The sequence below is a fragment of the Stegostoma tigrinum genome, chromosome 1 (genome assembly GCF_030684315.1).
Source record: "Stegostoma tigrinum isolate sSteTig4 chromosome 1, sSteTig4.hap1, whole genome shotgun sequence".
In the NCBI taxonomy this organism is placed as follows: Eukaryota; Metazoa; Chordata; class Chondrichthyes; order Orectolobiformes; family Stegostomatidae; genus Stegostoma; species Stegostoma tigrinum.
In genome coordinates, this window is record NC_081354.1 from 163,526,076 (window position 1) to 163,539,150 (window position 13,075).

Here is a 13,075-nt window from a genome sequence, read left to right on the forward strand (position 1 = left end):
GTTTTATTTTATATTCACTCATGGGATGTGGGTGTCGCTGGCTGGGCAGCATTTCTCGCCCATCCCTTGTTGCCCTTGAGAAGGTGGTGGCAAGCTGCCTTCTTGAACCACTGCAGTCCATGTGCTGTGGGTTGACCCACAATGCCCTTAAGAAGGGAATTCCAGGATTTGACCCAATGACACTGAAGGAATGTGATATATTTCCAAATCCGGATGTTACCTGTCTTGGAGGGGAAGTTGCCCAAGATGGAGACAGAGAGGTCCAGGAAGGTGAGGGATGTGTTGGAGATAGTTGGGGTGGAAGGTGTTGGCGTAGTGGATGAACTGTTTGAACTCCTCATGGGAGCGTGAGGCGGCGCTGATGCAGTCATCAATGTAACGGAGGAAGAGGTGGGGTTTGGGACCTGTGTAGTTGCGGTAAAGGGACTGTCCCATGTAACTTACAAAGAAGCAGGCATAGCTTGGGCCCATGCGGGTACCCACGGCCATCCCCTTTGTCTGTAGGAAGTGGGAGGAATCGAAAGAGAAGTTGTTGAGGGTGAGGACGAGTTCGGCTAGGCGGATAAGGGTGTCAGTGGAGGGGCACTGTTCGGGCCTGCGGGACAGGAAGAAGCGGAGGGCCTTGATGCCATTTGCATGGGGAATGTACAGGGACTGGACATCAGTAGTAAAAATGAAGTGTTGGGGACAGGGGAATTGGAAGTTCTGGAGGAAGTGGAGGGTGTGGGTGGTGACATGGATATAGGTAGGGAGTTCTCGGACCAACTCGCCGACACCTCTTCCCATCGCCCCCTGGATCATGACCTCACCCCTGAGCACCAAACCATCATCTGCCAAACCATCCACAACCTCATCATCTCAGGTAACCTCCCACCCACAGCCTCCAACCTCATCGTTTCTCAACACTGCACCGCCTGCTTCTATCTCCTTCCCAAAATCCACAAACCCGCCTGCCCTGGTCGACCCATTGTCTCCACCTGCTCCACCTAGAAACCGGTATCCATTTCAAGCTCACCGACTCCCACAGCTACCTAGAATACATCTTCTCTCACCTACCTTTCTGAAAAAATGCCATCCCCTTTTCCCAATTCCTTCGCCTCCGCCGCATCTGCTCCCAGGATGAGGCATTCCACTCCCGTAACTTTCAGATGTCTTCGCTTTTCAAGGGCTGCAACTTCGCCCCCACCCGCAGTGGTCGAGAACGCCCTCGACCGTGTTTCCCGCATTTCCTACAACTCATCCCTCACACCCCGTCCCAGCAATAATAACCAAAAAAGAATCCCCCCTCATCCTCATGTACCACCCCACCAACCTCCGGATCCAATGTACCCTCCTCTGACACTTCCTCCATCTACAATCCGACCCCACCACCAAAGACATTTTTTCCTCCCCACCCTGATCTGCTTTCCAGAGGGACCACTCTCTCTGGGACACCCTTGTCCACTCCATACTCCCCTCCAGCCCCACCACACCTGGCACCTTTCCCTGCAACCGCAGGAAGTGCCACACTTGACCCACACCTCCTCCCTCACCCCCATCCCAGGCCCCAAGAAGGCTTTCCACATCAAACAGATGTTCATCTGCACATCTGCTAATGTGGTATACTGCATCTGCTGTACCCATTGTGGCTTCTTCTACATTGGCGAAACCAAGCGGAGGCCTGGGGACCACTTTGCAGAACACCTACACTCGGTTCGCAATAAACAATGCACGTCCCAGTCGCGGACCATTTCAACTGCCCCTCCCATTCCTCAGACGACATGTCCATCTTGGGCCTCTTTCAGTGCCACAACGATGCCACCCGAAGGTTGCAGGAACAGCAACTTATATTCCGCTTGGGAACCCTGCAGCCCAACGGTATCAATGTGGATTTCACCAGCTTCAAAATCTCCTCTCTTCCTACTGCATCCCAAAACCAGCCCACCTCGTCCCTGCCTCCCTAGCCTGTCTTTCCTCTCACCGATTCTGCGCTCCCACCTCAAGCCCCACCCCCATTTCCTACCTACTAACTGCATCCCACCCCCCTGTCCATCCTCCCTGGACTGACCTATCTCCTCGCTAACTCCCCACCTACAGTCACCTTTACTGGCTCCATCCCTGCCCCTTTAACTTGTCTGTCTCCTCTCCACCTACCTTCTCCTCTATCCATCTTCTATCCGCCTTCCGCTCTCTCCCTATTTATTTCAGGATCCCCTTCCCCTCTCCCATTTCAGATGAATAGTCCAGGCCCGAAACATCAGCCTCCCTACTCTTATGATGCTGCTTGGCCTGCTGTGTTCATCCAGCTCTGCACCTTGTTATCCCATCTTCCTATGTGTTACGTATGAATTCACCCAGCAGAGAGTTGCCCCCGAAACCCATTTATTCCAGTTTTGCTCGGGCTCCTTGATGCCACACTCAGGCAAATGTGGCCTTGATGTCAAGGGCTATCATTGTCACCTCACCTCTGGAATTCAGCTCTTTAATTGTATCTGTATCTAATGCAGAGACAATCTTCTGTAATTTTTGATGGATTAGATTTTACTGCTGTCGACGATTGGGAGCAGAGGCTTTGAGTTAATAAAGCAATCTTTGCAGGCCTCAAGCACCCTCTTCTCCACTGGGTCTGGAAAAGGAACATACAAAGAACCAAATATGAGGAGCTGTGATTGGTCAGTTGGCTGCTTGAATATACTCAGCCATTCAATAGGATTTTGGCTGATGTGATAGAGTCATTGAGTAATACAGCATGGAAACTGGCCCTTTGGTCCAACTGGTCCATGCTGACCATGGTGCCCACTCAGCTAATTGACTGCATTTGGTCCATATCCCTCTAAATCCTTCCCATCCAAGTACCTATCCAAATGTTTCTTTGAATGTTGCTTTTGTATCTGTCTCAATCACTTCCTTTGACAGCACATTCCATATTTGCACCAGTCTCTGTGTGAAGAAACTGCCCCTTAGGCGCTTCTTAAACCTTTCCCCTCTCAACTTAAACCTATGCCCTAGAGTTTTCAATACCCCATCCCTGGGAAAAAGACCATATGCATTCCTCCTATCTCTCACCCTCCTGATTTTATACACCTCAGTTAGATTACCCCTCATTCTCCTAAGTTCTAAGGAATAAAGTCCTATCATGCCCAACATCTCCCTGTAACTCAGGTCTTCTTGTCCTGGCAACGCCTTTGTAAATCTCCTTTGCACACTTTCCAGTTTTTATACCTTTCCTATAACAGGATGATCAAAACTGTACACAATACACAAAGTGTGGCCTCACCAATAACTTATACAACTATAACATAACATCCCAACTCCTATACTCAACTTTTTGACTGAAGAAGGCCAACAGACTAAATGCCTTCTTTACTACCCTGTCTTTCTGTGATGCCACTTTCAACTAACTATGTACTTGTACTACTAGGTCCCTCTATTCCACAACACTCCTCAGGACCTTACTATTTACTGTATAAGGCCTACTTTGGTTTGACTTTCCAAAGTAGATAAAACCTCACACTGGGATAGTGTAGGAGGAGGGGCTAAGATTAGTTCACAGGTTGGCGCAACATCGAGGGCTGAAGGGCCTGTTCTGCGCTGTATTGTTCTATGTTCTATGTTTACCTGTATTGAATTGCATCTGCCAAACCTCAGCCCACTTCTCCATCTGATCATGATCCCTCTGTAATTTTTGATAACCTTCTTCATGACCAACAATACTTCCTAATTGCTCCACATTCTTGATGTGCCCCATAAGCTTTCACGCCTTGGGTGTGTTAAGAATTCTGTCGAGCTCTGCACTAAAAATATTCCAAGTCATTGCTCCCACCACCCTTTGAGAGACAACATTCCAAAGTCTCGTGAGCTTCTGTGAGAAAGGAAATTCTCCTCACTTCTGTCTTAAATGGGCAACCTCTTATTTTTGAACATGAGCACCTCATTCTAGATTTGCCTACAGGAGAAAGCACGTTTTCCACATTCACACTGTCAAGTCCGTTCAAGATCTGTTTAGTTTCAATCAAGTTACCTCTTACTCTTCGAGAGTTCAGCAGAGAGGAGCTTACCCTGTCCAGGGCAGCTTGTTCTGAAAGATTAACGGGTGTTGTGACCAAATCAATGCCCATTCTGTTATCATCGATTCAGATGTTCTGCTCTATGTTTACTTCAGTTTGAAAATTCTTGATCATTCCCATCTTGACTTTGCAGCACATTATTTCTCTTCCATTCCTTTAGCCCTCCAGACTGCTGCATTCCTTTGATCTTCTATATGTTGTTGCTCATTTATATCATCATTACAGGCGGGACCCAAACCTTTGAGCGACTTGCATTCAATGACTCTGCAATTCTCCTTCTGGTCTTTGAAAAATCTCTTCAAAAGTACACAGTTTTGACTTTTCAGCTTGTTAAAATTTATTCACAGGAAGTGCGTATTGCCGGCTAAGCCAGCATATATTGCTCATCTCTAATGAGCAACTGAGAGTCAACCACATTGCTATGGGGTTGGAGATACTTCTTGGCCAGACCAGGTAAAGATGGCAGATTTCCTTCCCTGGAGATTAGAACATAGCACATAGAACAGTACAGTACAGCGCAGGCCCTTTGGCCCATAATGTTGTGCTGAACCTTTACCCTAAAGGGTCTATTTAATCTCCACCCCTACCTTATACTATCATCTATATGCCTATCTAATTGCCACTTAAATGCCCCTAATGAGGCCAACCTTGCTACCCTCTCCGGCAATGCATTCCATGTCCCTACTACTCTGTGTAAAGGACCTACCTCTGACATCTCCCCGATATCTACCTCCACTCACTTTAAAGCTATGCCCCCTCGAAATAGCTACCTCCACCCTAGGAAAAAGTCTTTGGTTGTATACTCTATATATAACTCCGATCATTTTGTACACCTCTATCAAGTCACCTCTCATCCTTTATCGCTCTAAAGAGAAAAGTCCTAGTTCTCTCAACCTCGTAAGAAGATGGCACTGAATCAGACAGGATGTTACAACAAATGGTAGCAGTAGCATTTTATTCCAGAATTTTCATCAGTAAATTTTTTTTTTGTTCCCCAGAACGTTAGCCTGGAGTTCTGGATTGCTAATTCTGTGGCCTTACCAGTCTCCCTATCAAAACTGGTGATCAGCCCTTTATTAATGGATATTACAACAACAGTAGTAATTGTAATAGGAGTATGATGACCAAGTTCATCCAAGGCTGAAATGCATTTTCTTTATCAGCGAAAGCTCTGTTCACACACTCCTGGACAGTAGAAGAAACACGTTGGCTATTTTAACCTCTGTTGTCTTTTGTCAGTAAACCTACACTTATCCTTTCTCAGGATCATGCTGTGCTAGAACTTCCCCAACTTTTCTCCTCTCTCAATTCAAGTCATTTTAAAATCCTATTCATGCTTTTAAAGAATCATTGTATTCTAAATCTCCTGTCCATTTCAGAATGCAGCCTGCAGTAAGCTATAGGGGCCTAAATTCACCGAGGTTACTCAATAAATAAAAGCAGTGGGGATAAGCCATCTGAAGACCGTATTAATATATTTAAATACGGTGGATATTGCCTGAAGAGAAACATTTAAACACAAACAGCAGGAGTGGGATGTTCTGTTGCCAGTGCCAGCAGGAGCCCATTTTGGCCAAAGAGGGGAAAATTCAATGCGGCGACCATGGCAAGGAACACATAAAGAAACCAAAGATGCTCAACGAAGCTCCATTACATCTTTATAATATGACGATCACAATTTGACTTTAATGGTTGTAGGATGCAGACTGTAAGCAAACCATCTGGGCGGCAAGACAGATGCTGAAGGCATGTTTATTATTACCTGGTAATTCTATGATAGTCACCAGATGTTTACTGCAGAGGGCAATGGAACTATTATGGTCTGACATTGTGCAATAAAATGCTGTCTTCCTCTGCTCGCAGGTGTGGATAGTCCTGGCTGACAAGGTCATTATTTATGTAGAGTCAACCCATGTGTCTCATAAATCAGGTAGAGTCATTTTAAGGAGACAATGGCCAGATGTTCATATTCACTTACAGTTTGTAAAGCCACTGTAGTCTGGTTTCAGCAGTTGATTCTGTTGTTTTAACTGTAACCTTCGAAAAACACTCCCCCCTTCCATGGTTACCTTAACATGTGTGCCATTTAAATCAAAATTAAGTGCTTATGATGTCAAAGTTTGACATCTATTTGCTCACCATTCCTATATTCTTGAAATACCGATCCTGCTGAGAAAGCTGGAACAACTTAATGAGGAACACCATAAAGGACTTAAAAGATAAGTTAACATCTGTGGTTGAATGAGAATGACCTCTCAAACATAGTTGCACATAGCCAAGCGATTTGTACTGACTTCCAATTGTTTTCTGAGTTGCTCTGATGAAAGTGTTGAATTTTGCTGACGTATGGCTCTATATAAGTCATTCCATGAATATTCACTTTTGGGAAACCAGCCTTGCATACTTTAAATTCCTCTGAGAATTTCAGCAACTTTGGACTCAAATTATACAGAAGAATACATTACTGCTAGAGCACAGATTGGGGGAACGCCATAAGACCACTGTCCATACCTGCATTGGTACATTATTAGAAACCGTGTTTATGTGGGCATAGGCATCCACCTCAACTTTCTATGTCACTGTTTCATGAATGTATAAATCTAGCATAATTGCTCTCTGCCCAATTCTATAGCACCTATTTTTCCAGATGATGCTTTTTTTCTGGTGCAGTGATGGAGTGCCCACTTGTCCCCGAGATCGGATGTTTCTCAGTGAATGTTGTTCTGTGTTGTGGATGCATATCCTCTGGGCCCTGGTAATGTCTGTTAGAACTTCACTAGTCGGTCAACCTTTATTCCATCAGCTTGGTCTGGAATCAAACTAAATTTGCAGAGATAAGACTGTCTTGTCCAACTGAGAGTAAACAGCAATTTCTCCCTTACACTCCACTGAGCAAAGAGCTCAATAACTATTTTGCAATGGGTAGTAAAAGCCATTCTCCATGTTCATTTTTATTAATATGACAATATTTACTTACATTAGCTCTCCTGTGCCTTGTTTGATGAAACACATAAATATTGTTTAACAATCACAATTTATGACACAAAATGCTAATTAGATAGCTCCTGTTTTGTGGAAAGGAGATAATAGGCAAATAATGAAAGAGGTTAGAGGAAAGGCACCAGATCCTACATCTTGGGTATGACAAAGTCTGTGTCATATTTATTCAGATGTGACGTGTTGCATTTTGGAAAGGCAAATCAAGGCAGGACTCACACACTTAATGGTGGAGTCTTGGGGACCATTGCCAAACAAAGAGACCTTGGGGAACAGGTTCTTAGTTCCTTGAAAGTGGAGTCACAGGTGGTGGAAATGACCTTTGGTATGCTTGCCTTCATTGGTCGGTGCATTGAATTTAGGAGTTGGGATGTATTGTTGCATCTGTACAGGACATAGGTTAGACCACTTTTGGAATACTGCGTTCAATTCTGGTCTCCCTGCTGTAGGAAAGATGATGTTAAACTGGAAAGGGTGCAGAAAAAATTTACAAGAATGTTTCTGGGTGTTGGGATGTTTGAGTTAAAGAGAGAGGCAGAAAACACAGGGGCTATTTTCCCTGGAGCATCGGAGACTGAGAGGTGACCTTATAGAGGTTTATGAAATCATGAGGCATGGATAAGGTGAATAGCCCAGGACTTTTTCCCCAGAGTAGGGGAGCCCAGAACCAGAAGGCATAGGCTTCAGTGGAGTGGGGAACGATATAGAAAGGACCTAAGGGGCAAAGATTTCATGCAGAGGGTGGCGAGTTTATGGAATGAGCTGCCTGTGGAAGGGGAAGAAGCTGGTACAATTACATTTAAAGGGCATCTGGATGGGTATAAGAATAGGAAGGGGTTTAGAGGGATATGGGGCAAATGCTGGCAAATGAGACTAGATTAATTTAGGATATCTGATCGGCATGGATGAGTTGGACCGAAGGGCCTGTTTTCATACAGTATAAATTTATGACTCTATGAATTGTTGACATTTCTGTGACAGATTCTGTCAGTTGTGGCATTTTTGTTAAACAAAATGACATCTTCTTTTTGACCAACAAGGTAGGCTGCAGGATGTCAGCTGTGGAACAATTGGTAGCACATTTAACACTGTTGTGTACTCCAGACCCTTCCACACAAATTCTGGTTATTGTTTCAGAGGGAATGCTGCACTGTTGGAAGTGCTGTCTTTTAGATGCAACACTAAGCTGAGGGACTCCCTACCTCTCTTGGGGCTGAGGATGTAAGACATACCAGAGAACAATTTCAAAAAGGAGAAGCACAGTTTCTCCTGGCTAACATTTATTCTGCTGGCAATGCCACACAAAGTGTTGCATTTCCTTACAAGTTTGCATTTTATGGAACTATACTGTGCATCAGTCAACAGTCCTTTGTCTTGGTTTACACATGTGACAGCACTGCAAAAGTGCTTCACTTGGCTGCAAATCATTCTGGGGCACTATGAGATTATCAAAGACACTATACAAATCCAAGTTTGTTTTACAGCTGTCATTACAGCCAAAGAGCCAAGAGCAATATCTGGGCCCAGGGGTTCCTGCCAGAATTCTGAAATATTGAAACCTGTGGCAGAAACAGTGGCAGAAACATCTTGATAATATTAGGCTGTTGGCTGTCCGAATGTGTATAAATGTGTGTTTACGTGCATGGGGTTTAGATGTCTGTGAGTTGCTGTGCGTGCCTAAGTGTTGTGCTTTGTTGGTGAGATTTTAGTGTTAACATGAGGGCACAAATACTTTAATTTCCACAAGGGATTGAATTATAAATCTTGCATTGGGCTTGTTTTGGCAACAATCAGGGCTTGTTTGTGAGGTATCCATGTTAAAAACAGTTTCTAAAGCCACAAATTGGCAATTTGCAGGAACTGACTGACTCAACCTTAATGGTCACTAGAATTTCCATTAAAATGTTAAAAAGAATTAGAGACTACAAAACTGTGTCTACGATTCAGAAAGCAAATAAAAATCAAGAAGTTTGGTCTTTGCACAGTAGTTTGAGCTCATTTGTTAATGAGCTGTTTTGGCATTCAGCATATTTAACTTTAGCTGCCAGGCCCATTAGTTCAAGTACAACATGCCCGCCTTTGTTTCAACATTGTCAGAGGGCGCTTACAGGAAGGAATACAGAAATATCTCTATCTATACTTCCGGCTGCCTTGGTGAAATAACTGCATAGTGACAGATAGCCCGTTACCAAATCATCATCTATTTACTTGTGCACAGTACACCGGCTGGAACTACCCAGCTTGGAGTCCATCACCTGAACTGAAGAGATTCTAATCTCCTGGCTATATTGTTCAGCCAGGGCAACGCAGATTGGCCCAGGTTAACAACCTCTATCAATGACCTTGTAGTCAACAAGGTCAACCTGGTTCCAATCACTATACTTGGAAATGCAGCCAACATAATGAAAGACCTTTCCACCCTATCCAATCCCTCCAACCACTTCCATCAAATAGAAGTAACAAATGCTAAAACACGTGGACCAACCGATTCGCAATCAGCTTCTTCACTGCTGTTATTAGACTTCTGAATCGACCTTTCAAATTTAATGCTGACATCACTCTTGTACACTATCCCTGCAACCGTAATATTGCACTCTCCGTCTGTTCTATTACCCGTATGGGGATTGCATGATGTGATTTGCCTGTACTGCAAGTAAAATAAGACTTCTCATTGTACCCAGGTACATGTGACAATAATAAGTCAAATCAAATCAAATAGGAACAGGCTGGATGGCCCATTGAGCCTGGTCCATCGTTTTGTTTTGAAATCCTGCTTGATGCTGAGCTTCAAATCCACCTGGCTATTCCTCATATCTTTTGACTTCCTGAGAGTTCAAAAGCCTATTGATCTCTTCAGCCAAATGGACTAAGATTGCATCACTCAAACTACCCCATGCCCCATTATAATGTAGCAACTGAAAGGATCTACAGCTGTTCTTCCCAAACGTATCCTCACTCAGACCACATTTTGCAGCTTGCAAATTGTCACATTCCTTCAGTGTGAAATTGGAGAGGTGGGAATGATCTATTAGAGCAGTGAAAAGAGATAAGACCATAGGGATCATAAGATGTCAAAGCAGAACTAGGCCATTCAGCCCATTGAGTCAGCTCCGCCATTCAATGTGATCGTGGCTGATTTGATCATTTCCCTTTTTTCCCATGATTCCTCATTCCCTTACTGGTTAAGGATCTGTCTACCTTGGTTATGATTATAGTTAATGACCCAGCCTCTGCAGCCAATTGGTGTATCAGGTGTTGGCCATCGCTGTCTCAGAGCTTTTGCGATCCCAGAATTCCAGCTTCCAAACCCACATTAGGTCCCAACGTCCACTTTGGCAAACCCTGGCTTATTTGGTTTAATTTCTAATGGTAACCAGTGATAAAAGGTATGAGAGAAAACGATTTAGCCTTTAGCTGGTAGGAACAATGCCTCAAACAAATGAAGATGATGGAAATCTGAAATCAAGGATATAAAAAGAAACAAGGTGTTGGAAAAGTACAGCAGGTTGGGCACCAGTTATGGAGAAAAGGCCATGTTAATGGGAAGAATTTTTCCAGCCCAAAGGAGGTGTGTTCTGCAATGAACAGGGTGGCAATGTTCAAAAACTTGTGGTCAGACTGTGTTCCTAATGTGGTGTCACCTAATAGCTGTTTCCCTGGGATGCCACTGAAGTCAATCAGTGAATTCCCTGGGATCTGTCAGGCAACTAATCAAGGAGATGGTGAAGAAAATCAAGTTGCGTTAGTTCTGAATCCAAAATTTCCCGGCTTGGGAATCTATTTTCCAAGGCAGTTAGGAACTTGGCGAGTTCATTACATTGAATAAAGGATGAAGTTCTTCAGTGAAGCTTCCTAAAGCTGGGGTGGCTTTGATCAGTTCCACTGAAGAGCTCCAGACATGGCTTATGTAGCACCAGCTTACCCAACTAACAAGCAGCACCTACATCAGCGGCAATAGCACCTTCTACCTGTCCTCGGGAGCATGCATTTCCACTGGAAAAGCAAAGGATGGACACTGAGATCCAGCTGGAGTAGGATCGCTACAATCAGACCCAGGACAGATTTCCCAAGTGAGTTTGGTTCCTGAGGGGATATCCCAAAGTATGAGGCTCCTTGAGGTGCAGAGATGAACTCGTTTTCCTTCTTTATTCACAATCCTAAACTGCAAAAAGGTTAATTTATGAAGGAGCTCCTTCCTTTTCTCCCAAACCAGTTAACTTCTGTTTTAAAAGGAATTAGTTTAACTAAGCTTTCTTGAGTTAACAAAAGAGTGAGGTTATTGATTATTAGATGCAAAAATAAATAACACAACACATGCACACAGATTAGAAATAAGATGTGAGTTTAAAAAAAGTTAAAAGTTAAAAGATTTACAGATCAGTTTCTTTGGTGGTTCATAAAGAGTAGGTAGTGGAGTATTAATTGCTGAACAGTCAGTGGCAGTTTTCTTGGCTATTGAAGGTTTCTTGAACTCCTTTTGTTCTCTTCCCTTTTGACACTGGTTGGTTGGCTGTATAGAAACGCATTTACTTTCACAGTCCTCTAGCCCACAAACCCAGGCTGGTATATACGGGTGCCACAGTTCATGACCACACTGTCCTCTACTAGCACACACAGTACACATCAAACCTGTCCGTAGCATTTGACAAATTTGCTCTTAATTTTCCCTTGTGTGAGAAAAACAACTTCAACTTCTCCAATCTTTCGACATATCTGAAGTTTCTCATTCCTGCAACCATTCTCATGGAATCTTTCCTGGACACCTCTACCGCCTTTCTAAAGTATCGTGCCCAAATCTGAATGCAATACTACAATTGAGGCTGCACCAGTGTTGAACAGAGGTTTGACAATAAATTTCCTGCTTCTGTACACTCTGTCCTTGTTGGTAAATTCCAGGATGCAATAGTTTATAAACTGTACCCTCTAACTGACATGCCACCTTCAATAATTCATAACAGATGGACACAGGTCCTTTCTGCTTGATGGTTTTTCTGTGTTTGTTCCAACTAAAATGTATTTCCTCACACTTCTCTGAATTAAATTTCATGCACTACTTGTACGTCCATGCAATGAACGTGTCAAGTCCTTAAAGTTTCTACACGATCTTCCTCGCAGGTCGCAGTGCTTTATGTCATCTGCAAATGTTGAGGTTGTGCCTGGTACAGCCAGGTCTACATCATTAATGTACCTGAGGAAAAGACTGGGTTCTGACACCTAACCTTGGAAATTCAAATACACTTTTGGCAATCCAAAAACCTATAGCTAACCACTGCTCTTTGATTCCTGTAATGAAGCTGATTTTATGTCCATGCTACAACTGTCCATTTTTGTATAAATCCCACCAGTTTCTGTTGAGAAATGAGAAAACTTGCTGTTGCAAAGGGAATCAATAGCCTAGTTGTATTATCATTAGACCAATAGTCCAGAGACTCAGGTGATATTCTGGGAATCTGGGATTGTATCCTGCCATGGCAGATGGCCAAATTTGAATCAAATAAATATCTGGAGTTAAAGGTCTCATGATGTCCATGAAACTGTTGCTGATTGTCGTAAAAACTCAGTGTAGTGATTCTAAGTCAGTTGGGTGCACTTCATAGAATACAAATTCCCTGGTAGGGGCTGTTAATCTGGTCAAATCACAAAACCTTGGATGACAGGTCAGAACAGGAGTGTCAGATATCCTGTTCACTCTGTAAGCTGGCTCTGATGGAGCTGGATCAGTGTCAAGGACTCTCCACATGTAAATAAAGGGTGGCTTGGTGATGGGATACTCTGTAGAGTTATGTTACCCATCTCATTCACTAGTGTCCTTTAGGGACGAAAAGCTTCCAGCTTTACATGCCCTGAGTTACATCTGGCTGCAGTCCCACAGCAATGTGGTTGGCTCATAACTCCTCTCTGGGCAGTTAGGGATGGGCAATGAATGCTGACCTAGCCAGCGGCACCGCAATTTCTAAATGAATTTTTTTAAAACAATTAACAAGGAATTGCTGCCTACTTACATTATTTACAGAAACATGATTCAATATTGG